A 25,455-nucleotide genomic window follows, 5' to 3' on the forward strand; every position below is an offset into this window, starting at 1 on the left:
ACCTTTGCTTCTCTTTAGTTTTCCACCACCTGCAAGAACAGAGCATCAGTGGGTGACATAGTCAAGAGGACTGTACAACCGGACTTTTTCCACTATATCTCCAAAACCTCAGGCCCAAACCATCTGAACATGGCACATGGTCGTCCCAGTGGGACAGATTTGCATAATAAATACATCAAGGAGTCATTGAGAGAAAAATTTTTGGGTTCCTAGATGCCGTTCAGCCTGGGGTTGGCAATTCCGCTCAAACCAGATTCAATCCAGATTGCTTTCTAGCCGGAAAGTGTTCAGACCAGTTTTTCAAATCAGGCTCATCCTATACACGCATCCAAACCCAAACCAAGTCAAGCCAAAAGAAATGTGTCTAACAGTGGGAGTGCAAGAGTGAGTGTGTGTGTGTGTGTGTGGTACGACAGCGCGGTGTGTGTGTGGACGTGAGTGTGGGGGAGTGCAATCTGTACATGGGGTTGTGTGCTTGTGGATATAAACATTACAGCGTGGGTGTGTCATCTGGACATGACACACTGAAGGGAATGCAACTGGCAGATTTTCTTGGCGAGAAGGCGCCACAGAGAAAGAAGGCTGTTTGCTGTCCTCGCCACTGCAGCTGCACTGGACGCCGCCGCAGTGGACAGGATGCTGTGTGCGCACAGATGTAATGAGGAAGCATGATGTCATGATCACGGAGTGATCCGCATTCTAGCCACATTTGTGTTCAGAACTTGGTGAATCCGGCACAAATTTGGCTCAACCTAGCCGGATTTGAGCCAGACTCAGCAAGAGCTACGTTGACGTCAATTTGGCAACACTGATGTTCGTCAACACGTTTAAAATCTCGCTGTTCATGCTGAAACACCGGCAAGAGTTGCTCCGCTTCCACTACGTCACCTCTGCTTGCACGCCGTTACAGCTCCATTCTCCTCTGCCGGCCAACATTGGAGGCATGATTGGATGCATCACCTCCTCTGGATCTCTTAAGCATGAAGAAATACCAGAAATATGAAGAAATGTGAAGGAATATGTAGAACCCGTGTCGACAACACACCAGTCGCAAGTAACGTAATTGCAGAATTACATCGAGTTTATATAGGTTTACATCACATGACGCCTCAAACGATGAGTCGACAGTCAGATCCGCCAAGTAATGCTACTGCTCCATGGAGTGCGCTACCAATGCACCTGCCCCCCGATGGCGAAAGCTGAACTACATCCAATTAAGTCAATGGGCCATCGCCAAATGTCGTCCTCTGTTTCATTTCATTTATTTATATAGCGCCAAATCACAACAAGGTTGCCTCAAGGCGCTTCACACAAGTAAGGTCTAACCTTACCAACCCCCAAAGCAACAGTGGTAAAGAAAAACTCCCTCTGAGGAAGAAACCTCAAGCAGACCAGACTCAAAGGGGTGACCCTCTGCTTGGGCCACGCTACCGACACAAATTGCAAAACCTCTGAGCTACATCAACCTGCATTGAAGACAGGAAATTTTTACCCCTGGAGCAAACCTTCTCCTGCGTTTCACAGAGATTTTTAAGAATCAGCAACACCAGCCAACATCTGTGAATGGGCCTTTAGGTACTGCATTACTTGAGCTTGGCACACATTTTTTGACTGACTATAGGGTGCACGCACGGTACCACATGACCATAGGGTTCTATGTCTATCTGCTGTAATTACAGCTCCTTCACCAAATTGGGTGATTCTTAGCTTTGATTGGTCGAGCACAACCAACTTTGTCAGTTAGTGGCGGGTGGAACAAGAACACTTGGAAAACTTGCAGGACAGCATGTACTGTCCAGAAGCATGACTAGTGAAACTTGATTGGTCATAAAATTCTACAGTCATCCATTGTGGAATTTCACACAGAGCTGAGCGGGGCATTTCCCAGTTTACAGCATCTAGTTAGGAATGATGAACTCAAAGCATTCTGACCAGCAAAACAGGTTTCTGTCACATTTTCATGTAATTTACTGGCAATAGTCTTCCATCATCAGCCCAGTTGACTTGACGAGACAAAGCTTCTAAGACAGACAGACAAAGGAAGTATATGTTTTCCGAATATACATGTTTGTTCCTTATTCACCACATGATTTAGATTACTGATACCCCAAACGTATGAGCAGCATTCAGTACTGAACACTGATCACTTTTGGAACCAGAAAAATGGTTAAAAACTGTATCAAGATACAGACACAGATTTTTTTTTTTTATTGTCCTTGTAACAAGTACAAGGAAAGTTAAGGTGCAAGCCTTTCAATGCAAATGTAAACCACAAGAGTCTGGGGAAGAAAATAAAATAAACATAAAATTTAACAGGATGAAAAAGGTGTGTTCAAAGCACAATTTTAAAAAGTAACAATTATAAGAACATAGTAGCAAAAGAGATTAAAGAGATAAGTATGTACAAAACTGTGAACATTTCAGTGGCAGTGGATATTGCACATAAAGAAATACTGCACTCATTTCAAGTGTGGCATGTGACCTGGCTGTTTGGTTTGAGTGGCATTCATAGGTCTAACAGTAGTTGGTAGAAACTACCAAGATTGCATACCAAAGAAATTCTTTCTAACATTTAAATTTTCTCTAAACATTTTACTTGTCAAAATTATTATTATTTAAGTAGTATTAGTAGTTGTACTAAAAAAAGGCTTCAAAACTGGACCTGTAATCTAGGGGTATTGTGAGGGGGGGACATCCTTGCCCCACGCCCCCATTCCATCTAGATTCGCCCCTGCTTTGGCGTTTGAGCACAAAGAATGGATAACATTTATTTATGCAGAAAACATGACCAGATTTACAGGTCAAAGTTTTATTGCATTTTCACATCATGCGCTCCCCAGAAAGAGAGTTTAGGTGCATTTGAGTGGAAAATAGTGTTATGCCAAAGCCCCACAACTTCCTTCAGTTTAAATTAAACCCCAAACAAAATTCCGCTCCATAGTCCACTCCAGTGGATCACCTCGTCCAAAAATACATTTTGTCAGCCAGTATTTAAAGTACATGTATGACAGACAATTTGGGGATCCTGATTTTTCACATTTATTTCTGACTAGCTGAGTTACCCGTTCTATGAAAATTCAGTAGGTATATATTATATTCCAATTCTAAGGTGGAACTATGCTAGTATACTAAGGTATATCTAAAAAGGAAGCGTAAAAGAGTAGAGTAGAGCCACTTAGGTGCCTGGTCTTGAGAACCAGGGATGGTAGGTTGAAAAGCTTTTTTATCCCATGGAAACTCTCCCTACCCACCCAAGCAGCTCAAGAAAAAAGGATATATATATATATATATATATATAATAAATATTAAGGGTAATAAACAACATATACAACAAATATGGTATTATATAATATACAGGAGTAGGTATTAAAACCTAAATATTAATACAGGAGAAGATTGTAGTATAGGTAATTTAGTATGTAGACTAGTAGTAAAATTAAATTATAGTTAGTAGGCTAAGCTATAAATATGGTATTTCTTATAGAAACAGAAGCTATGATGTAATGTGTATTGGTATCTATCTAAAGTAACTCTGCTATGCACAGTTAATACAGAATAATTTTAGCCATGTCGTTGTATATTTCATGTCCCTTTACTTAAAGTACAGGAAGTTGCATTGCACTGTGTGTATGTTGTTGTCATTCATTTTCATAGAGCAATTTGTGACATTCTTGAGACTAAAGTGAATGATGATAAAAAGGTGATAGCATGTCGTATCACTGCAGTGCTGTGGGATATAAGATGTTCTTAGTGTCTCTGTAGATGTTTCCCCAGCTCTATTACATTTCATCTGTTTAGCACTTGGGGTTTTACAACCTAATGCCCCTTGCTTTTGGGAGACATATCGACAGTGTGCATGCTGTACACAGCAGGTACATTTTAAGTAAAAAAAAATGCACACCTTAACTCACATGCAGTGCGCACTGGTCCGTTCGGATTCTAATTAAAGTCCACCCTCACCAGCTGCTACTACATAGTAAGTAAACTGTGATGATGCTACCTGACCTGAGTACCATGTGAACTGTGAAAATAAGGGCTCCAGGGAGCTGGTCGTGATCTAATATATACCGCTGACCGTGTCCGTCTCCGTTGGAAACATTACAGGACAAGTTTTAACATGCCCAGCTGTTAAACAATTTCTCGGATACTCACTCGACTGAAAGCCATCGAAAACCGCCTGAATCTTACGAATGGTTATCAACATGGAGGTGTTTTGCTGTGGCGCCGTGCCATGAGCGGCTGGGTGCCGCCGCGTGAATCCGTCCGCACGTCTTTCATTACAAAATCTCCTTTAACAGTGGAATTTCCGGATAAACTGCTGATCCCGAGCTCTTCTGAAACTTCTCTGTTCTCTCACGACGTCCTGGGTCAACAGAGGCTTACATTTGGAAGTTTTCAGCTCGAAACAGGCTGACGATGGCGGCTCAGAGTGCGGCGCTGTCCGGCTCCATGGGTTGTCCTTAAAGCGACAGTAACACTCCATAATCTCTCATCAGCCGTTAAAATTTTCACCGAAAACTGTCTGAATTTCTCGACTGGTGTCCACTTGGATGTGTCTCAGTTTCTGAAAAAATTTTGATCAAGCAAAGCACCAGTCTCTCAGGAAGAAGTCAGACAAAGGAATTCCGACGAGGGGGTGGACCAGTGCTCACTAGAAGCCTGCACACAGGCGAATGACGCAACCGACAGGCATGAAAAAACTCACGCATGCGCACAAGGGTTCAAGCTTGTCTGACGTAATCGCACGTGATTCAAATCCATATAGTTTTTAAAAAAAATAAAAAGGTCGGTTTCTTTTCTAATAGACCTCGTGTGTGTGTATGAGGGTAGGGCTGAAAAGTTCTAAGGCTCACTATGATGCAGTTAATGCATTAACTTCATCATAGAACATCATCTCAGCCTACCCTCGTGTATAGATAGATAGCTGACTGTGATCCAGTCCTGACAACCATCCTTAAGCTGGATTTTTGATCCTGATCACTAAAGTATAGATCCCGATTTGTTTGATCTTGATTGCTGATCTTTGAGCCTGAACACTGATTTTTAGTCCTGAGTGTTCACGTCTCAAAGGAATTAAGATCAGACATCAAAAACCCACCCATTTACCCCAATTTCATTGATCGTGAGTACAACATCAAAGCAATCAGCAGTGAGGATCTGAGATCAGGATATAAGATTAGGATCAAATCATTTATAAAATGTTTGTATGCACAGTTTATGCTCCAATCTGCATACCAATGTTTGATAAATGAGGTCCCAGGTGTCAACAAAACCAGTTTGTAAGCCTATTTCTGTCAATCTCGCCCCCTCTCCTGTTTGTGGTCTGTGCAGTGCATGTCTCACAGAGCATGACGTATGTCAGAGTTGGGCCCCTGTCCCACTGGGGAGAAGATTAATTGCACACGAATTGAGTACAGAAATTACGGGCGTTCATTGTTGTCCGTAACAAAAATGGCCAAAAATGACAAATGTCCCAGTATGAATTACGGATATATTAATAATATATAGCAATATATATGAACAACCACGGTTATATAACACATTCCCACTGTAGCCAAGTGCTTGCTCACAGGGGGTTGTTGACCGTTGGGGTTTACATAATTATTGTATGGCCTTGCCTTACAATATAAAGCGCCTTGGGGCAACTGTTTGTTGTGATTTGGCGCTATATAAAAAATTGATTGATGTAGTGAGGAAACAGATCCGACACAATGAGATTATCACGGCAGTGTATTAACATTGCGCACGTGTTGTGCGTGCACGGCATCTGCATTGCAGTCATAAAATAGCGCACATCAGCCATCGGCATTACTATTCACACCAACATACAGCCTCTGGAGCAAGTGCTGGACTTGGACAAGTTGATCAGAGTTAGGCCCCTGTCCCATTGGGGAGAGGATCAATTGTGCATGAATTGAGTACAGAAATTACAGGTGTTCGTTGTCGTCTGCAACAAAAAAGGCCAAAAATGACAAATGTCCCATGAATTACAGATATATTAATAAATATAGTGAATATATGATGAACGTGGGTTTATGTGACGTGTTTGTTATGCATTTACAGATTGTCCGCAAAGCAGATGTAATAAAGACGCTTTATTCGTGGCCAGTTTGTATGCATTCGCTACAACTATTTTAGTTTGATGTGGACATGATGGGCACAATATATATTTACACATTGTCCCAGTCCGCTGCCAAGCCGCAAATCCCCGTCAGTTGCAGATATCAGTGGTTAACAGCAGATATACAGCGCATAGAGTGAGTATGAATTGAGTATATATGGAGTATGTAAGGCGGATGTTATCTGCATTCAGATTTTTGAACAGCTCAAAAATCCTGGCTGCAGACATGCGTGCCTCTGCGGATGATCACGGGCGTATTCGGATGACGGCCGACTCATACAGGCATGTTACACGGATATTGCGGATGTTTGGCGAATATGGGCCAATTTTGTGCGCAATCCATACACAAATCCTCCTAAACACCAGTGGGACAGGGCCCTTAAAAAGAACCATTTCAGGGATAAAATTTTACTTATTTTACTTTTAGCAAGAGTTTCTACATGCAAAATGAATTCTATGACTTTAAGATCCTTTTTGCGCAATGACCTCTTTAATGTCTGTACGGACGGACAAACAGATGTGTACAGTGGGGTACAACAACGCCTTCAGTGGTGTTTGTGCTGAGGATAACGTGCGCTTCCTGTCTCTCTATTTCACACAGTGTAGATGCCTGGAACTTGATGTCACACAGTTGGTATTCATCAGAGATGGAGAGGTCTTGGACATGAACTCCAGATGTTTTTTCTCCCCAGTCATTCTGTTTCTGGTGTGCAGTCAAAAATTAAATGCAGATTCATTAATTTTCTTTTAATCTCACATTTATCCTACATTATGTATAACTTTACTGTTAAGTTGCCGTGGAAAAAGGAAAAACATTTCTCCTGAGTAAATAAATGCCTCTTATTTGCCAAAAAGAAAAAAAAAAGCTGACTAACTCATTCTCTTTCTCACATCGGTGTCACTGTGCTGCTACTATTTGGCCAAATGGCTCCTTTTACAACGGTCACAATGCCCTCAAAATATCAAATCCCAAACCTAGACCACGTTTTTAACTTAAATACCTTCACATCTTGATGACAGGCACGACTGGGACACAGATGATCACGCAGGACATGTTGACTACTTCCAGACGAGCCCCGTACTGTGTCGTCTTACATTTGAGTCGACAGGCCACATCTTTCTCTGATTATCCCACACAAAGTGACGAAAGACGACGTTCCCACAGCGATACAGCCTTGTGAGAATCTGCATCCAGTGCATTGTGGGATTGTATGGAAACTATACCTATGCACTCACAATTACAGTGAGCAAAATAAATATAAATCAATAAAAAATGTGTGTGTGTGGGAGGCATAAAAGGAGATGCACTATACACTTTTTCAACAAAACCATATAAATCATTCAGTGCCTTCAAAACAGATTTTTAGCCAAAATATGCCATAGATTTTGAAATAAAACCAGATAAGTACTATTGTGATATATGTCACAGACATCTAAACTGAGCCATTTCATAAGGCTGCTTAAAGCTGTATGGCCTTTGTTTTTTTTTTAAGGTTTAAGTCATAAAAAGCATTTTTTTTTTTTTTGGCACCACTATTATTTTATTCCTTAACATTTAAATAAGGGATTAACAATATGACTTTGCCAATATGATCAAAATTTGCTCTGTCTAGAAACAATTTAGAATTTTGACCCCTGATGGGTCAAAATTCAAATGATCAGATGCCATGCTATACATTTGGTAGCAACGTCATTGATCATGTGGGGGCGCCCCCAGAACTGTTAGGATGCTTGGAAGGACATGGCGACTGTCAACTGGTGTAAAGAGAGGCTGTGTGATGTCAGCTCACTCAAACAAAATAAATCAAGATGGTGGAAAATGCTCAGAAACAGCTTATTTCTGTATAAATCAAATACTTTTCTCATATATTTTGTAAAAGCTACCAAGAAAAACACTTCTAAATCCAAAAACACTGTTTTTGATATCAGATAAAACTTCTGAAGGTATTTACTAGACATCTTAGGGATGCTCGCGTGCACACCTCTGGAACACGCATCAAGCAAGTGGGTCAGGTCAAAGGTAATAGAAAAACCTCACATGTATAGACACACTTCCTCCTGCAGTTCATCTGCACGATGGTGTGTGAAGGTAAAGGCGATACTCACTATGGAATTCCCCCCAGATAAATATGCTCTTCATTAAAATGAGCTGTGATTTTGCAACATGTTACGAAAAAACAAACAAGCCCCACATTATAATGCTTGGATTTCAGCAAAAATTAAATGTTGCCAGTTTTGTGAAATGTGAAAGGTGGTACCCCCTTTAAAGATTATTAAACACTGTGCGAATGCTTATGTGGGTGCTGGGAGTTAATGAGGATAACTGACACAGGTAGAATTGATAGTAATAACATTTGTGTCATGCTGGAAGATCATCAGGTAGAATATTCAGTCGAAACATCAATGAGCCTAAAGAGTTCATTTTTACCAAACGGACTGGGAATGGGCGCAGAAAAGTCACGATGCAAAAAGACCAAAAAAATAAAACGTGCAAAAGCACATACAAGAACTCTTTGTAGTGTGTGTGTATGTGTGTTGGCAAAGTGCAAACAAATTTCTATTCACAGGATGAATAAGTGACACCTTTCATCCTGTTTTCATTGTCAGACTCCTCTCTTTTGTTGCTCTCTCTCTCTCAGATCTATTTGTTTTGGCCAATCCTGACCCGGTGATCTCTAACTTTACACAGCTGTCTCTGTTCACCACTTTTCTCACACAGATCTGTTTTACTCCCGTATCAAGGTCTTATAATCCCAACAACATCAGGCCACAGGAGACCACAGGCGAAGAAGCATTTGTAGAATTTCACTACAGGAGTATTCTGTGACAAAACCACTGTGCGTGTTTTCTCCAGGTTGAGTTTATTGAACGCCTGACTGGTGTTCAAACAGACATCAGAGCTTGTTATGACTTCACCGCCTGCATACACACACACACACAATGTATTGTGAAAGCCGTTCACAAATATGCCCGTAAAATGGCTCGTATTTACTCTTGACCACACAACTATTCTGACTTAGGCACGCAAGAGACACACACAGACGGACGTCCTCCGCAAACAGGCACTTCCTCTCTCTGATGACTTAAACAGATGTGTGCGTGCTCCACAGGGAGCCGCTGATCTCTCTCTCCGAGCTTAAACATGATGTACAGCGGCGTATTACCGCACAAATCCAAGCAGGTGGGTCAGTGGAATCTGACATCTCGGGCTGGATCACAACAGTCTCATGTATTGTAAAACAATCACCAAGACTTTTCTGTGGGTACTGACAGTGTATCTTAATGACACTGGTGAAATGTAACACTAAATTTGATACTGATGTTGTTTGGAATAAAAATACATGTACGTGCCGTGCATCTGGAAAGTATTCACAGCGCTTCACTTTTTTCCCCATTTTGTTAGGTTCCAGCCTTATTCCAAAACAGTTTCCCCTCAAACGACTACACACAATAGCCCATAATGAGAATGTGAATTTTTTTTAGATTTCTGCAAATTTATTAAACAAATGAAAAACGAAGAAATAATGTAATATATAAGTCGATATAATATATATATATATTTTTTTTTTTCCTCAAAATTCGACAAACAATACCCAATAATGACAGTGTGAAAAAGGCTTTTTTTGGTATTTTTGCAAAATAAAAACTAAGAATCACTTGTAGTAAGTATTCACAGCATTTGCCATAAAGCTCAAATTAAGCTCAGGTGTGTCCTGTTTCAATGATCATCCTTGAGATGTTTCTACAGCTTATTGGAGTCCACCTGGGGTAAATTCAGTTGATTGAACATGATTTGGAAAGGCACACACCTGTCTACATATAAGGTCCCCACAGTTGACAGTGCATGTTAGAGCACAAACCAAGTACGAAGTCAAAGGAATTGTCTGTAGACCTCTGAGACAGGATCGTCTCGAGGCACAAATCTGGCGAAGGATACAGAAACATTTCTGCTGCTTTGAGGGTCCCAATGAGCACAGTGGCCTCCATCATCCATAAATGGAAGAAGTCCAGATCAACCATGACTGAGCTGGCTGCCGCTCTAAACTGAGCAATCAGGGAGAAGGGTCTTAGGAAGGTAACCAAGAATCAGATGATCACTTCTGTCAGAGCTCCAGCATTCCTCTGTGGCCCACCAATCTCTGCAGCAATCCACCAATCAGGGCCTGTCTTGGGAGTAGCCAGACAGAAGCCACTCCTTAGTAAAGGGCACATGGCAGCCCACCTGGAGTTTGCCAAAAGGCACCTGAAGGACTCTCAGACCATGAGAAACAAAATTCTCTGGTCTGAGACAAAGATTGAATTCTTTGGCGTGAATGCCAGGTGTCATGTTTGGAGGAAACCAGGCACCATCCCTACAGTGAAACAGGGTGGTGGCAGCATCATGCTGTGGGACTGTTTTTCAGCAGCAGGAACTGGGAGACTAGTCAGGATTGAGGGAAAGATGAATGCGGCATCCTGGATGAAAACCTGCTCCAGAGCGCTCTTGACCTCAGGCTGGGGTGACAGTTCATCTTTCAGCAGGACAATGACGCTAAGCACAAGCCAAGATACCATGGAGTGGCTTCAGGACAACTCTGTGAATGTCCTTCAGTGGCTCAGCCAGAGCCCAGATCTGAATCTGATTGAACATGTGTACCAACGGTCCACATCCAACCTGATGGAGAGTGAGAGGTGCTGCAAAGAGGACTGGACAAAACTGCCCAAAGATGGGTGCAACAAAGTTGTGCGATCATAATCAAATCAACTTTGTTTATATAGCGCCAAATCACAACAAACAGCTGCACCAAGGCGCTTTATATTGTAAGGCAAGGCCATACAATAATTATGGAAAAACCCCAACGGTCAAAACGACCCCCTGTGAGCAAGCACTTGGCAACAGTGGGAAGGAAAAACTCCCTTTTAACAGGAAGAAACCTCCAGCAGAACCAGGCTCAGGGAGGTGCAATCTTCTGCTGGGACTGGTTGGGGCTGAGGGAGAGAACCAGGAAAAAGACATGCTGTGGAGGGGAGCAGAGATCAATCACTAATGATTAAATGCAGAGTGGTGCATACAGAGCAAAAAGAGAAAAACACTCAGTGCATCATGGGAACCCCCCAGCAGTCTAAGTCTATAGCAGCATAACTAAGGGATGGCTCAGGGTCACCTGATCCAGCCCTAACTATAAGCTTTAGCAAAAAGGAAAGTTTTAAGCCTAATCTTAAAAGTAGAGAGGGTGTCTGTCTCCCTGATCTGAATTGGGAGCTGGTTCCAGAGGAGAGGAGCCTGAAAGCTGAAGGCTCTGCCTCCCATTCTACTCTTACAAACCCTAGGAACTACAAGGTAAGCCTGCAGTCTGAGAGCGAAGCGCTCTATTGGGGTGATATGGTACTATAAGGTCCCTAAGATGGGACCTGGTTATTCAAAACCTTATAAGTAAGAAGAAGAATTTAAATTCTATTCTAGAATTAACAGGAAGCCAATGAAGAGAGGCCAATATGGGTGAGATATGCTCTCTCCTCTAGTCCTTGTCAGTACTCTAGCTGCAGCATTTTGAATTAACTGAAGGCTTTTCAGGGAACTTTTAGGACAACATGATGATAATGAATTACAATAGTCCAGCCTAGAGGAAATAAATGCATGAATTATGTTTTTCAGCATCACTCTGAGACAAGACCTTTCTAATTTTAGAGATATTGTGCAAATGCAAAAAGCAGTCCCTACATATTTGTTTAATAGTGTCATTACTGCCGACGTGAATACAATCTTACCAAATTTACGCTTAGCCTTAGCCAGCAGTTTCAAATTTCCTTCAATGGCCCCCGAAGACTGACTATGGTTGCTGGTGTTGCTAACTTCACATTTCTCAAAACAGTCACCAATAACCAGAGTTTGATCCTCGGAGGGTGTGTCGCCGAGTGGGGAAAAACGGCTAGAAATGTGAACGGGTTGGCGGTGTACACGGGGCTTGTGTTTAGGGGCTATGCTTCCTCCTCACAGTCACCCAGTCGGCCTGCTTTCCCGGCTGCTCGGGATCTGCTGGAAGGGAACTAACGGCGGCTAAGCTACCTTGGTCCGCACCGACTACAGGGGCCTGGCTAGCTGTAGAATTTTCCACGGTGCGGAGCCGAGTCTCCAATTCGCCCCAGCCTGGCCTCCAAAGCTACGAATAAGCTACACTTATTACAAGTACCATTACTGCTAAGGAGGCCGAGGAATAACTAAACATTTCACACCCAGAGCAGAAAAGTGCGGGAGAGACAGGAGAAGCCGCCATGCTAAACCGGCTAAGAGCTAGTAGCTGCACTAAGCTAGCGGATTCCTAAAAACACACAGTGAATGTGTAAATAATTTAGAGGTGATTCAGCAGACGGAGTGCTTTAGTTAAGGCACGTGAAGATTACACTGTGAAACAAATCGTTATCTAGATCAATCTAACTGCGCAGATTAAACAGCTAACAGATACAGCAAAACACCGCTGTGCTCCGGAACAGGAAGTGATACAATACCGCTGTGAGAGCCAACCACCAGTAGAGGCAGGAAGACTTGAGGCTGTAATTACTGACACATGTGCATTAACAAAGTGTTGAGAAAAGGTCCAGTATCAGGGGTCCTTCAGCTGGTTCAGAACGCTGCTAGCCAGACTTCTGACACGTAGCAGAAGGTCTGAAAATATCACACCTATTTTGGCATCTTTGCACTGGCTCCCTGTCTCTGTGAGCAGATTTTAAGGTTTTGTTATTGACTTATAAGGTTTTTCATGGACTGGCACCATCTTATCTGGCTGATCTGGTGGAACTTTACGTGCCGACCCGGGCTTTGCGGTCGCAGGATGTGGGACTTCTCTGTGTTCCCAGGGTGAAAAAGAAGTCAGCAGGTCTGACTTCCTTTTGGCATTGTGCACCCACCCTGTGGAACAGTCTTCCTGCGACTGTGAGGCAATCAGGGTTTGTGGACATTTTTAAGTCAAGACTGAAAACCTATTTTTATTCTTTTATGAATAGTTTTTATTTTTTTATCTGTTTTATTCTTTTACTTCTGTTTTTAATCATGTATTTGAATTTTTTAAATTCATTTTTAATTATTTATTTAAATTTTATGTTGAATTGTTTTATGTAAGGTGCCTTGACACAGCTTTGCTGTGATTTGGAGCATTATAAGCTAATTAAATTGAAATTGAAAGAATGTGAACACTTACGTACATGTGATTTCTTAGTTTTTTAAATTTTTAATAAATTAGCAAAAAAAAAAAAAAAAAACTTCATGTTGTCATTATGGGGTGGTTGTGAGTAGAATTTTGAGGTTAAAAAAATGAATTACTTCATTCTGGAATAAAGCTGTAACATGACAAAATGTGGAAAAAGTGATACTTTCTGGATGCACTGTATGTATGTACAGTTGTATGTAAAAGTTTGGGCACCCCTGATGATTTCCATGATTTCCTTTATAAATCATTAGTTGTTTGGATCAGCAATTTCAGTTAAATATATCATATAGCAGACAAACAGTGATATTCGAGAAGTGAAATTAAGTTTATAGGATTAACAGAAAGTGCACAATAATTCTTTAAACAATATTAGGCAGGTGCATAAATTTGGGCACCCCAACAGAAAAAATACATCAGTATTTAGTAGATCCTCCTTTTGCAGAAATAACAGCTTATAAATGCTTCTTATAGCTTCCAATGAGATTCTGGTTGAAGGTATTTTGCACCATTTTTCTTTACAAAACATCTCAGGTTTGTTGGTTTCTGAGCATGGACAGTATGCTTAAAATCACACCACAGATTTTCAATAATATTCAGGTCTGAGGACTGAGATGGCCATTCCAGAATGTTGTACTTGTTCCTCTGCATGAATGCCTTAGTGTTTAGGGTCGTAGTCTTGTTGAAAGATCCAGCCCCGTGCAACTTCAACTTTGTCACTGATTCATGAATATTGTTCTCAAGAATCTGCTGATATTGACTGGAATCCATGTGACCTCAACTTTAACAAGATCTGCTTTAGCATACCTCAAGCGACTCTGTGGTGTTTTCAGAAAAGGCTTCCTCTGCATTACAGCATCATTATTAGCATCTCTTTGGTCAAGTGCGCTGTACAGTTGAACGATGCACAGAGACACTATCTGCAGCAAGATCATGTTGTAGATCTTTGGAGGAGGTCTGTGGGTTGACTACGACTGTTCTCACCATCCTTCGCGTCAGCTTATCTGAGATTTTCTTGGCCTGCCACTTCAGGCCTTAACTAGCACAGTGCCTGTGGTCTTAGATTTCCTCACTATGTTCCTCACAGTGGATACTGACAGCTGAAATCTCTGAGATAGCTTTTTGTATCCTTCCCCTAAACCATGATGTTGAACAATCTTTGTTTTCAGGTCATTTGAGAGTTGTTTAGAGGCCCCCATGTTGCCCCTCATTAGAAGAGATGCAAAGAGGGGAAACATTTGCAAATGGCCACCCTAAATACCCTTTCTCATGATTGGATTCACCTGTGTAAAGAGGTCAAGGGTCAGTGAGTTTGCCAAACCAATTTTGTGTTCCAATAATTAGTGCTAAATGTATTAAAATCAATAAAATTACAAGGGTGCCCAAATTTATGCACCTGTCTAATTTTATTTAAATAATTATTGCACACTTTTTGTAAATACTAGAAACTCTGTTTCACTTCTCAAAAATCAGTGTGTTTTGTCTGCTATATGATATATTTAACTGAAATTTCTGATCCAGACAACCAATGAGTTATAAAGGAAAATCATGAAAATTAATCCATTTGATTGCTTTGGGTGAAGAGACTCCATCTCAGACGAGAAGCTGCGATCCGAAATGACGCTTGCGCACCAGACCTGGGTGAGTGTGATACTCACGCAGTGGACAGATTGACTAAACTATAGATCTGATGACGTCATCTAGTTGTGCAGCAGATTACTAATAATCAGCATTGGCCTGCAGTTTGTTTGAAAAACTGATAATCTCAGCATTATGTGTTTTTGTTGTGGTGCTCAAAATGACGCTTTAAAACCCAGCACCGCACGTATCGTGCACCCAGATTTCATGACACCTCTCTTTTCTGACAAGCAACAGAATTTTAATTTGTGAACTCCTTGTCAAGCTTGGTGTTACCACCTGGGTGTAAGAGGATTGCAAAGAGCAAAATGTTTGTGTGCAGAAGGATTATAACTAACAGAGAGAGAAAAGCCGACGACAGACGGAATGCTGCAGGAGAGCGGCCGTGACGATTCCCTGTCCACAGAGTGGCATCTTCCACAAACATACCGGGAACATGCCCAGCCTGTTTTGTGGTTATGGAAGAAATAATGCAGATGGAGACTTCAGCACAACACAGTAGTAAATCAGAATCTACATTTGCCTCGGTGGTACATATTTATATTCACAATGTTTCATAAACAAACTGTTCTGCTGTAGAATTTACCACACTTTTTTTATTTCCAGTCCCAAATTAGACAACAATTTCATTGTTATTATCAGTTTTAGGTTTTTATTGTTTGTTCTGCTACTTAAAAAAGTGGGATCTATAAATCCAACCCTTCATGGTCGTTATGGATCCAAGTCGGGGATCTCTCTCTAACCTTGCTTGGGATTGTTGTTGCTATCGCTTCCTTCTAACAACATCATGCTTTATCCTATAGTCTGTCCTATAGGTCCCCTGCCAGAACCTCAATACATTTTCACAGAAAACTCCCATTTACATTGTTTTTTTGTTGGCGGATTTCTGTTGACTTTAGACTTTGTCTGAAGCGACTGGACTGCAAAATATGCAAATATCTTGTATTGATCTGCATATGTGTGCCAGGAAGATACCATGAAAAATGTCTGAGTAGCACCAAAGGAAGCTATAGTCCACATGAAAGACATCTACCCCAATGGCTTAGCTTCTTCAGCCACTCTAAATTCGCTGTTTCGCAGTTGTCCGTGACTCACGCAAGAGGTTGGTTTCAGCAGAGTTCCGGTTTAAGGCAAAATGTAAATACACCTCATGAAGTATGGACAATAACACATCGGGGCACAGCAGAAGTCCGTCAAGGTGCTACACCTCTTCTAGATAACCCTCTCAACTTGGGAGAACATGTCATCATAATCGCTCATGACTCACGGAATTGGTGCCATCCACATCCTCACTAGCCATTGTTACATGGCTTTGACATGCCACAACCCTGCTGATGCCATGGTGCATTCTGGGAAGCACAGGGGGATTATGGGAAATGTTAAAGTACTGATTGGAGAAGCAAGAAGTAGCTATATATTCTCAATCATGAAGGAACCCCACCAGCGACTTAAAACTATGACCGAATTTATTTAAGTTTAAATAAAAACTTGTTGGAAATATTGGAAATGTTATAAAAAAAAGACTGATTCATCACAGACTTTAAGACTGATATAGATCTGTATAGGCTGTAGAGAAAGTATGCAGTACAATGAGTACTACTCTAGCTGTGATCTACAGGAGCCATTCCCGAACTTAAAAATAATGGGGTCCACTTTAAAATATGAGCATCTTCTGGGGTCATCACAAATTTGATTGACATATAAGATGAAGTATTTCTGTAGATATATTATGTTGAACTACGTAGATCAGCTCAATAAAGTATAACACATACTGCCATTTAAATCTCATGGCTTTGTTAAATCATTTATGATTGCATGAAAAAAAAATCTAATATTTTAAGGCCTTTAAAAGTTTATGACAAAAACTGGAGAAAGGCATTTTAATAAAAAATACTTTTCATGTAGTTTAAATGTATTTTAATGACTTCTCATGGACCTCTGCAGGATGGTCAGGACAGGAACTGAAATAAAAGATTGTTTCCATCTAAAGGGCGGAGAGCAGCAGAGCTGTGACTGAGTTTAAAGCACACACAAATAAAATTATGCCAACATTAATCTGTGAAGGAATTATGTGTTATGTTAAAGTAAAACACACCGTATTGGTAAGTTGAACATGGTCTGCTGTTATTAACTCCCTATTGATAACACTATACTGCATATGTGGATACAGTGTACAGTTTTAAAGAAGCTCTGGTGAGAAGTGACATGTGACACTATTGCTGTGTGTGATGTGTGCATGAGGCAGACAAGAGAAGCACTGTGTAGACACTTCAAGTGTGTGTGGAGCACCAGACGATACGTCTCAAATGCATCTCAGGACACTGTGTCCCTTCTCGCCTCCCTGTAGCTGTCAACTAAACAGGCACAGGTGTCATTTCTGTGAGATGTAATCTTCCTACCCACAGTGCCTACCAGCCACCCCCCCCCCCCCAAAAAAAAGAAAATGTGAACTGCCAGATTATATTATATAGTTTATAGAGAGGCGGTGGTTTAAATGGGGTAAAAAAAAAAAACACTTGAGCAAAGACTTTGATCCCCACATTGCCTTGGATGGCAGCATGTTGACATTGGTGTAAGTTTGTGTGTGTGTGTGAATGGATTAAATGTTGACATTTCTTGACTGTCTACATTGCACAGACAAGTACTGTAGAAGTGCAGTTTACATTGTGGAGCGATGTGCAGTGCAAAAGAATGAAAATCAACTAAATAGTATATATATATAAATAGTAATATTTATAAAAAGAGCAATCTGAGATTTCTGACGTCTGCCAATCCGCATTTCTATCTGTGGTGCCAATTTGGTGAGAATCCCCGAAGTAGTTTTGAAGTAATCCTTCAAAGCCTATATAAAGTGACAATCCAGATCCATAGTCTAATATCTATCTGTGGTGAAAATTTTGTCAAATCTGTGCAGTAGTTTTGATGTAATCCTGCTAACAGACACACAGACCAAGAAATAAACGCCAGTGATTTGATTACATCCTTTGCAGATGCAGTAAACACAAATGTTTCCAAAGGTGTGATCACTTTTCATGTTATCTTTCTGAGTGACTTATGTAATTGCTTTTACAAAAATTGGTTTGGATTTAATCAGGTGTTTCCAATCATTGTATTACTGAGTGTAATTTTGTTTTCGTGTACTGTGCAGTACCTACATGTACTACCAAGTCAGGACTCATGAAGCATTTGTTACTTTGTGAGCACAATCGATGCGAACGCTTTAAAAAAGTGTTCAAAGCAAAATGAAATGCCTTGAACTCCTAACTTTTTTTTTTTGACAGCAAATGATGCATGAGGCCTCATTTGACCATAACTACCATCACCTGAGGTCAGATTGATCGATCTGATTGATTGAACTAATTCATTTCGTCAAAGAAATAGGACAAAAAAAAAAAACATTATTTGATTGCTGTTGGAATGCGAAAATTTAGATATTTCAAATTGGACTTTCTGTTGATCTATTACTGAAGAAAACCGTCAATTCCAGGGTGTATAAAACCTTTTACAGAACTCTGTGGAGTGGTTGAAAGGAAGCTAAGATAATATAATGGTAATATTTTCCTTCAAAGCCTATCTTCAGTTCTCCTGGCCTGGTGGAGCAGAACAACTCCTATTTGATGGTGTTTTATAAAACAGTGTAAGTCACACATTATGCATATGATTAGTCATTAACAGTAATGGTGTGAAGGCTGGATTTCTAATGACTTAGAAATCTGCTGTGATCATTGTGGGCTGGAAACATCTGATGAAGAAAACAGACACAAATGGTGTTTGATTGAGTTAGACACATTAAATACATTCATTTCTATGGTAGATACACAATGTGATCTCTCTTTCTGATTGGACACATGACATGCAGTGCCTTGCAGAAGTATTCACCCCCTTGGGCTTTTAAATATTTGTTTATACCATTTCGAACACAAAGTAACTCAGGCTCATGTTAAAAATTCAAAAATGATCCCTTTTAAGCTCGAGCTGAAAATAAACCTTTACAAATTCATATAAAAAATATATATCAAAGCTAAGATGATGGGTTGCATAAGTAATGGCACCCTTTGGCATAACACATGCAACTTTTAGTGCCAGCCTTTTTTTGTACAAATCAGGGGATGGATACATTACATTTTCAAGTCACTGAATATGTCTCGTACTTCATTTACATAAGTCATTAAAAATACAAACAGTATGGTAAAATCTATGTGCGTAGACAGTTTTCAAAATCTGAGTAAACATGCAAAAAGAACAGTGAGGAACCCACCAAAACACACACGACAACTCTGAAGGAATTATGGGTTTCAGTGTATGTGGTTGGAGAGATTATGTATAAGACAAATTTGGCCTTTTGTATCACCACTCACAGGTTCATGGGGGAGTGGAATGAAGAATTTTCATAAAAGGGAAGGGTTCAGATCTAGCTTGAGTCTCCCATGTGTCTCCTGACAAACTGTAGCTGGACTTTCACGTCTGCTTTAAAAAAAAAAAAAAAAAAAAAAATCCTTTTCGGTTCCACTCCAGCATGGTATTATGTAACATGATGCAAATACAAAAATTGCCCTATTCCCAGACTTTCCAATCGCAGCCAGAGAAGAATTGTAACTCTTTGAGAGTTGTAGTGTGTCTTGGTGGCTTCCCTCAGTAGTCCTCCTTTTTGCACGTTCACAACGAGAACTGTCTACTCCACACATGTACATGTAACCATCCCTGACTTATTTAAAGTAAAATTGCTGTAAAAGTGATGATTTACTTTAGTTATAATAAAGGGCACCATTAGTTATGCAACCCATCATCTTGGCTTTGATATTTTTATTAATTTATATGAAGTTATAGATATTTGCCTTCAATTTGAGGAAATTTTAGAAATTTTAATGTGAAGACACCTTGAATTACTTTCTGTGTTGGAAATGGCATAAAAATTAAAATGTGTAAAAGCACAAGGGCTTTTACCTACCCAACGAGCAAGCACTTTGGTGACAGTTTAAAAAACTTCCACAGACATTTTTTTTTTTTCATTATAGGAGAAACCTCCCGCAGACCAGACTCAGTGGGGTGGCCATCTGCTTTGACCAGACCAATGAAATACACAGAACACCAACAGACTCTACTGCATGTGTTCTAAGAATTATGAGTAAAGCACATCTGGACATTTACAATGTGTGAACACATGCATGTGCATGATGTAGACAACAGAGGACAGTGAAGACGGTTTGTCAGGCCTGTGGTGTGCAGTCATCTATGCCTGTGGAAGGGATTCTGCTTGCATGTGTATCCATGGTTTCCTTGTGTTTGCTTGTTTTTCTTTTGCTGTATACAGCCTGTAATGTCATCATTAGACTAACAGACCGATGTGACTCAGCAATGCTCTGGCAAAGACAGTTCATGCAAGACCTGGGTGATTAAATCAGACCATATGAGTACATTTTTTGATGACGATGATGATATAAACTATATTTTATATCATTATCTCTGCATGATCAACTACAGCTACAGCCTGTGTAGTTATCATGTGAAAGGAAGAAAAGGGCCACTGAGGCAACCTGCAAACACATCCAATAAGTGGCTGCAGATTACAAACGTGCAACTTGACAAGGAGACTGCAGTGAATGGAGGCTACACAATAGCTTTGGTTTGGAAATATTTCTTATTTGTAATGTTGGATAAAAAGCCTGTTACCTGTGCCAAGAAGGACACAAAAACAAGAACGGTTGTCTTCCAAGGAGGATAATGTGATCACTATTTATTATCTGTCTATCAACATCTAACATTTAAACCTTCTTCAGCACAGTGACATAATTATAATAGTCATAATACTCATAATAATAATAATGACAGAAATCCCATTTTACACAGTTTCTCCAACTATAACTTGAGCTCAAAACAAACATTTCTAACCTCAAGAGCACGGTTTCGTATGCATTTATGAGAAGATACTTGGACTGAATGGACCTAATTTCAGTAGTGTACACAAAACTGGCTGTGAAGACAGTGTATTTCCATTTGGGGATGTATATAAATGCACTTTCATATTTAAAGCGATGGGGGAAAAACAGCACACATAGAGCACTAGAAGCAAAACAGATGGGTTTACTATTTTCATTAGGCATGAGCATATTGCAGCCCAGTTCACGGCATGTCGTGATTCAGCAGCACAAAATATACATTAATCTATTGGTTCGTGTGGTTGTCATGAAAAGCACCTCATTTTTGTCACAGTAGCACATATTGATTCTAATACTTCTGTGATGGCTGCATGAAATTAAGTGAAGTGGGGGGGGGGGGGGGGTCAGGGTGGTTAAGGTTAGGGTTTGGGGTAGAGTAGGGTTAGTAATAGTGAGAAAAAAAAACCTGTGACGAAAATTTGAATCATTTCGTGACGGGAGCACGAAACAAAGATTGAGACTGGGCTGCATATTGTAGCATGAACATAACATCACTCACTGAAAGTGGCACCTCTCCATCCCCTAAAACTGTCAGGTGCATAGTGCAGTGGTATCAGGAAAGTGGATGCAAATAAAAGGGACTTGTGTCTACTTAAGGATTATGACCAACCTGTCAGAGTGCATAGCAGACACAGACCAACCAAAGCTCCCTGAGATGAAGCATGCAGCAAGATTATGTTTTTGGTTTGTGATGTTTACTTTTATTTCATTTGATGATTGTTTTCCATTCAGTTTTTATTATGCAATTTACACATACAGTGATGCCAATCTCTGAGGGTTTTTGTGTGTGTGTGTGTGTGTGTGTGTGTGAAATTTCCTGAATAAAATGTGAGTTTTTGTCTCTCCCCCGATTCTGTTATTTTTTTCCTTTCTCATGTGGACATAATAGACCATCAATAGTGCCACTGCTTTTTTTTTTTTTTTTTTTTTAAGATTTAAGTCAAAGAGAATTTTCTCTGGCTCTGCTATTCCTTAGCATTTAGATAAAGGATTCATAATATAATATTGCCGATATGATCAAAATTCATACTGTCTGAAAAAAGTTTAGAATTTCAACCCCAGAGGGGGCAAAATTCAAGTGATCAGATTCTATAACCAACATTTGGTAGATTTACAAGAAATCTGATAGATGTTAACATAAGATGGGTTACAGATAATCTCAAAACCTAACACATGCACACATGCGCTTCCTTCTGTAGTGAGTCTGCATGATGGTGATGAAGGAAAAGATGATATTCACTATAGAATTTCCCCTCAGAAAAATATGTCCTGTTCATTAAAATCAGCTGTAATTTTGCAACATGTTACAAAAAACCCTACAGTAAATTATAATGCTTCGATTTCAGTAGAAACTACATTTTCTGTGTTTTGTGAAATTTGAAAGGCCCTATAGCTTTAATATTACAGTACTGCAATTGATTTTTATACAGCTCAATAGAGGGCTAGATTTCAGTCCTGGTTTTTGCTGGTCTAAGGCTCAAACACTTTCTGGTGACAGACGATATAAATGCACCAGCTCTGCACCCATCCACACCTCATTTTTAGAAAAACATGTCCACGAAACTGCAAGTGGAATTATACTTGAGAGGAAATTGGTGACTGGTGTAAAATGACAACTGTCTCGAGTGAAAATGGTGTATGTTAAACCCATGATGCCTTACAGAACGGTGGAACGCTGTCTCAGATCTACACAGAATGCAGGAGAAAACCGTAAGACCAGGTCAAGAGCTGTAACACACTTTGTCATCACCACTGACTGCACAGTCAAGCCTTACAGAACCCCAATACAGTGAACCATATTGAAACTTAGGATGTGTTTAGGATTAAATCCTAAGTGGTATTAAATACACAGGTATATAGTAGTAACTATCAATCACGTTGCGGTAACATTTAGCATATTGCACATCGTATTTCAAAAAGCTCTCCTCCTGTGTGGCTCCACTGCCCTGCAAACTTCAGCGTTCCCCAAACCTTCTCCCCGCTGAGGGAGGCCACTTCCTGTTAAGTCTTTTCAACAAACCCTACACATTACTTGTTGAGCAAGTCTTAAATTCCCCCAATACAACTTTTGTCAATTCGCTCTCTGGTTCCTTTAATCTATTTTCCTTCTTTTGTGCTACTCTTGGCTGTTTGCTTTCTCATACAGATGACAAAGAGTTAAAAACACTTCTATTGAAACATCTAATAACTTTTTGGGTGTACTAAAAGACAGCCCCCACCCTCGCCACCTCCAGTCATTAAAATCACACTTTTCTGTTACGTGTCAGTTGTAGCAGCTTATGAAGTACATACAAATAATCTCTGTTGGACATGTGTGTTTAGATGCATTTTGACAAATTCATTATGTTCATTTTTTAGTGTGATAGATTGGTGGCCTGTCCAGGGTGTACTCTGCCTTTTGCCCAATGATTGTTGGGATAGGCTCCAGCCCCCTTGTGCCCCATATTTCTAATAAGTACAACCACTGGCAAAAAATTATGGAATCACCGGCCCTCGGAGGATGTTCATTCAGTTGTTTAATTTTGTAGAAAAAAAGCAGATCACAGACATGACACAAAACTAAAGTCATTTCAAATGGCAACTTTCTGGCTTTAAGAAACACTAAAAGAAATCAGGAAAAAAAACTGTGGCAGTCAGTAACGGTTACTTTTTTAGACCAAGCAGAGGGAAAAAAAAAAATATGGAATCACTCAATTCTGAGGAATAAATTATGGAATCACCCTGTAAATTTTCATCCCCAAAACTAACACCTGCATCAAATCAGATCTGCTCGTTAGTCTGCATCTAAAAAGGAGTGATCACACCTTGGAGAGCTGTTGCACCAAGTGGTCTGACATGAATCATGGCTCCAACACGAGAGATGTCAATTGAAACAAAGGAGAGGATTATCAAACTCTTAAAAGAGGGTAAATCATCACACAATGTTGCAGAAGATGTTCGTTTGCAACATATTTTGCAACATTCACAGTTCACAGTCAGCTGTGTCTAAACTCTGGACCAAATACAAACAACATGGGAAAGTTGTTAAAGGCAAACATACTGGTAGACCTCAACAATCGAAAATGCACAACAAAACATATGAGGAACAAATGGGAGGAAACTGGAGTCAACGTCTGTGACCGAACTGTAAGAAACCGCCTAAAGGAAATGGGATTTACATACAGAAAAGCTAAACGAAAGCCATCATTAACACCTAAACAGAAAAAAACAAGGTTACAATGGGCTAAGGAAAAGCAGTCATGGACTGTGGATGACTGGATGAAAGTCATATTCAGTGATGAATCTCGAATCTGCATTGGGCAAGGTGATGATGCTGGAACTTTTGTTTGGTGCCGTTCCAATGAGATTTAGAAAGATGACTGCCTGAAGAGAACACGTAAATTTCCAGTCATTGATGATATGGGGCTGCATGTCAGGTAAAGGCACTGGGGAGATGGCTGTCATTACATCATCAATAAATGCACAAGTTTACGTTGATATTCTGGACACTTTTCTTATCCCATCAATTGAAAGGATGTTTGGGGATGAAGAAATCATTTTTCAAGATGATAATGCATCTTGCCATAGAGCAAAAACTGTGAAAACATTCCTTGCAAAAAGACACATAGGGTCAATGTCATGGCCTGCAAATAGTCCGGATCTTAATCCAATTGAAAATCTTTGGTGGAAGTTGAAGAAAATGGTCCATGACAAGGCTCCAACCTGCAAAGCTGATCTGGCAACAGCAATCAGAGAAAGTTGGAGTCAGACTGATGAAGAGTACTGTTTGTCACTCATTAAGTCCATGCCTCAGAGACTGCAAGCTGTTATAAAAGCCAGAGGTGGTGCAACAAAATACTAGTGATGTGTTGGAGCGTTTTTTTTGTTTTTCATGATTCCATAATTTTTTCCTCAGAATTGAGTGATTCCATATTTTTTTCCCTCTGCTTGGTCTAAAAAAGTAACCGTTACTGACTGCCACAATTTTTTTTCCTGATTTCTTATAGTGTTTCTTAAAGCCAGAAAGTTGCCATTTGAAATGACTTTAGTTTTGTGTCATGTCTGTGATCTGCTTTTTTTTCAACATCCTCCGAGGCCGGTGATTCCATAATTTTTGTCAGGGGTTGTAGATTTAGAAAATAGATGGATTATGTCCATTCTCCACAATGCCATAGTTTGGTCTAAATTGTGCAAATTCATTCATATGGAGGAGGTTGGTCCAAATATGGAGGTGACAGAACATCGAGACTCTACAGCAGGGGTCACCAACCCTGTTCCTGGAGGGCATCTGCCCTGCATGTTTTCTAACTCTCCCTGTTCCACTCCCAGGCAATTAACTCTATCAGGTGTGCTCAGCCAATCAAGAGCTGGAAAACACAACTTTTTAAAAAATCAGGTGTGACTTGAGTAGGTAGACATGGAAAACATGCAGGGCAGATGCTCTCTAGGAACAGGGTTGGTGACCGCTGCTCTACAGTCATGAAGTCCTGTTCACTTTCACATTGTCCAATCAAATCAGTCCAGACACAGAAACACTGTGCAAAACACAATTTCACTTAGAAATACATTACATGACATCCAGCATAATGCTATTCATGCC

At 40.2% G+C, this 25,455-nt stretch overlaps 1 protein-coding gene and 2 long non-coding RNA genes across 6 annotated transcripts in view; all 3 read right to left on the reverse strand.

The window, feature by feature from the left end:
• Nucleotides 1-25,455, reverse strand: part of LOC117528339 — a 639,388-nt gene that overhangs the window by 170,190 nt on the left and 443,743 nt on the right. The window lies entirely within an intron of this gene.
• LOC117528329 (Na(+)/H(+) exchange regulatory cofactor NHE-RF2) overlaps nt 1-25,455 on the reverse strand; it is a 108,167-nt gene that overhangs the window by 68,042 nt on the left and 14,670 nt on the right. The window lies entirely within an intron of this gene.
• On the reverse strand, nt 1,367-23,435 carry LOC117528337. Its single transcript, XR_004565736.1, has 3 exons — nt 23,425-23,435; nt 21,518-21,522; nt 1,367-1,449 (listed from the first exon to the last, which is right to left on the reverse strand). It is a non-coding gene; the product is annotated as an uncharacterized LOC117528337 (long non-coding RNA).

The sequence above is a fragment of the Thalassophryne amazonica genome, chromosome 16 (assembly GCF_902500255.1).
Source record: "Thalassophryne amazonica chromosome 16, fThaAma1.1, whole genome shotgun sequence".
Taxonomy (NCBI): domain Eukaryota; kingdom Metazoa; phylum Chordata; class Actinopteri; order Batrachoidiformes; family Batrachoididae; genus Thalassophryne; species Thalassophryne amazonica.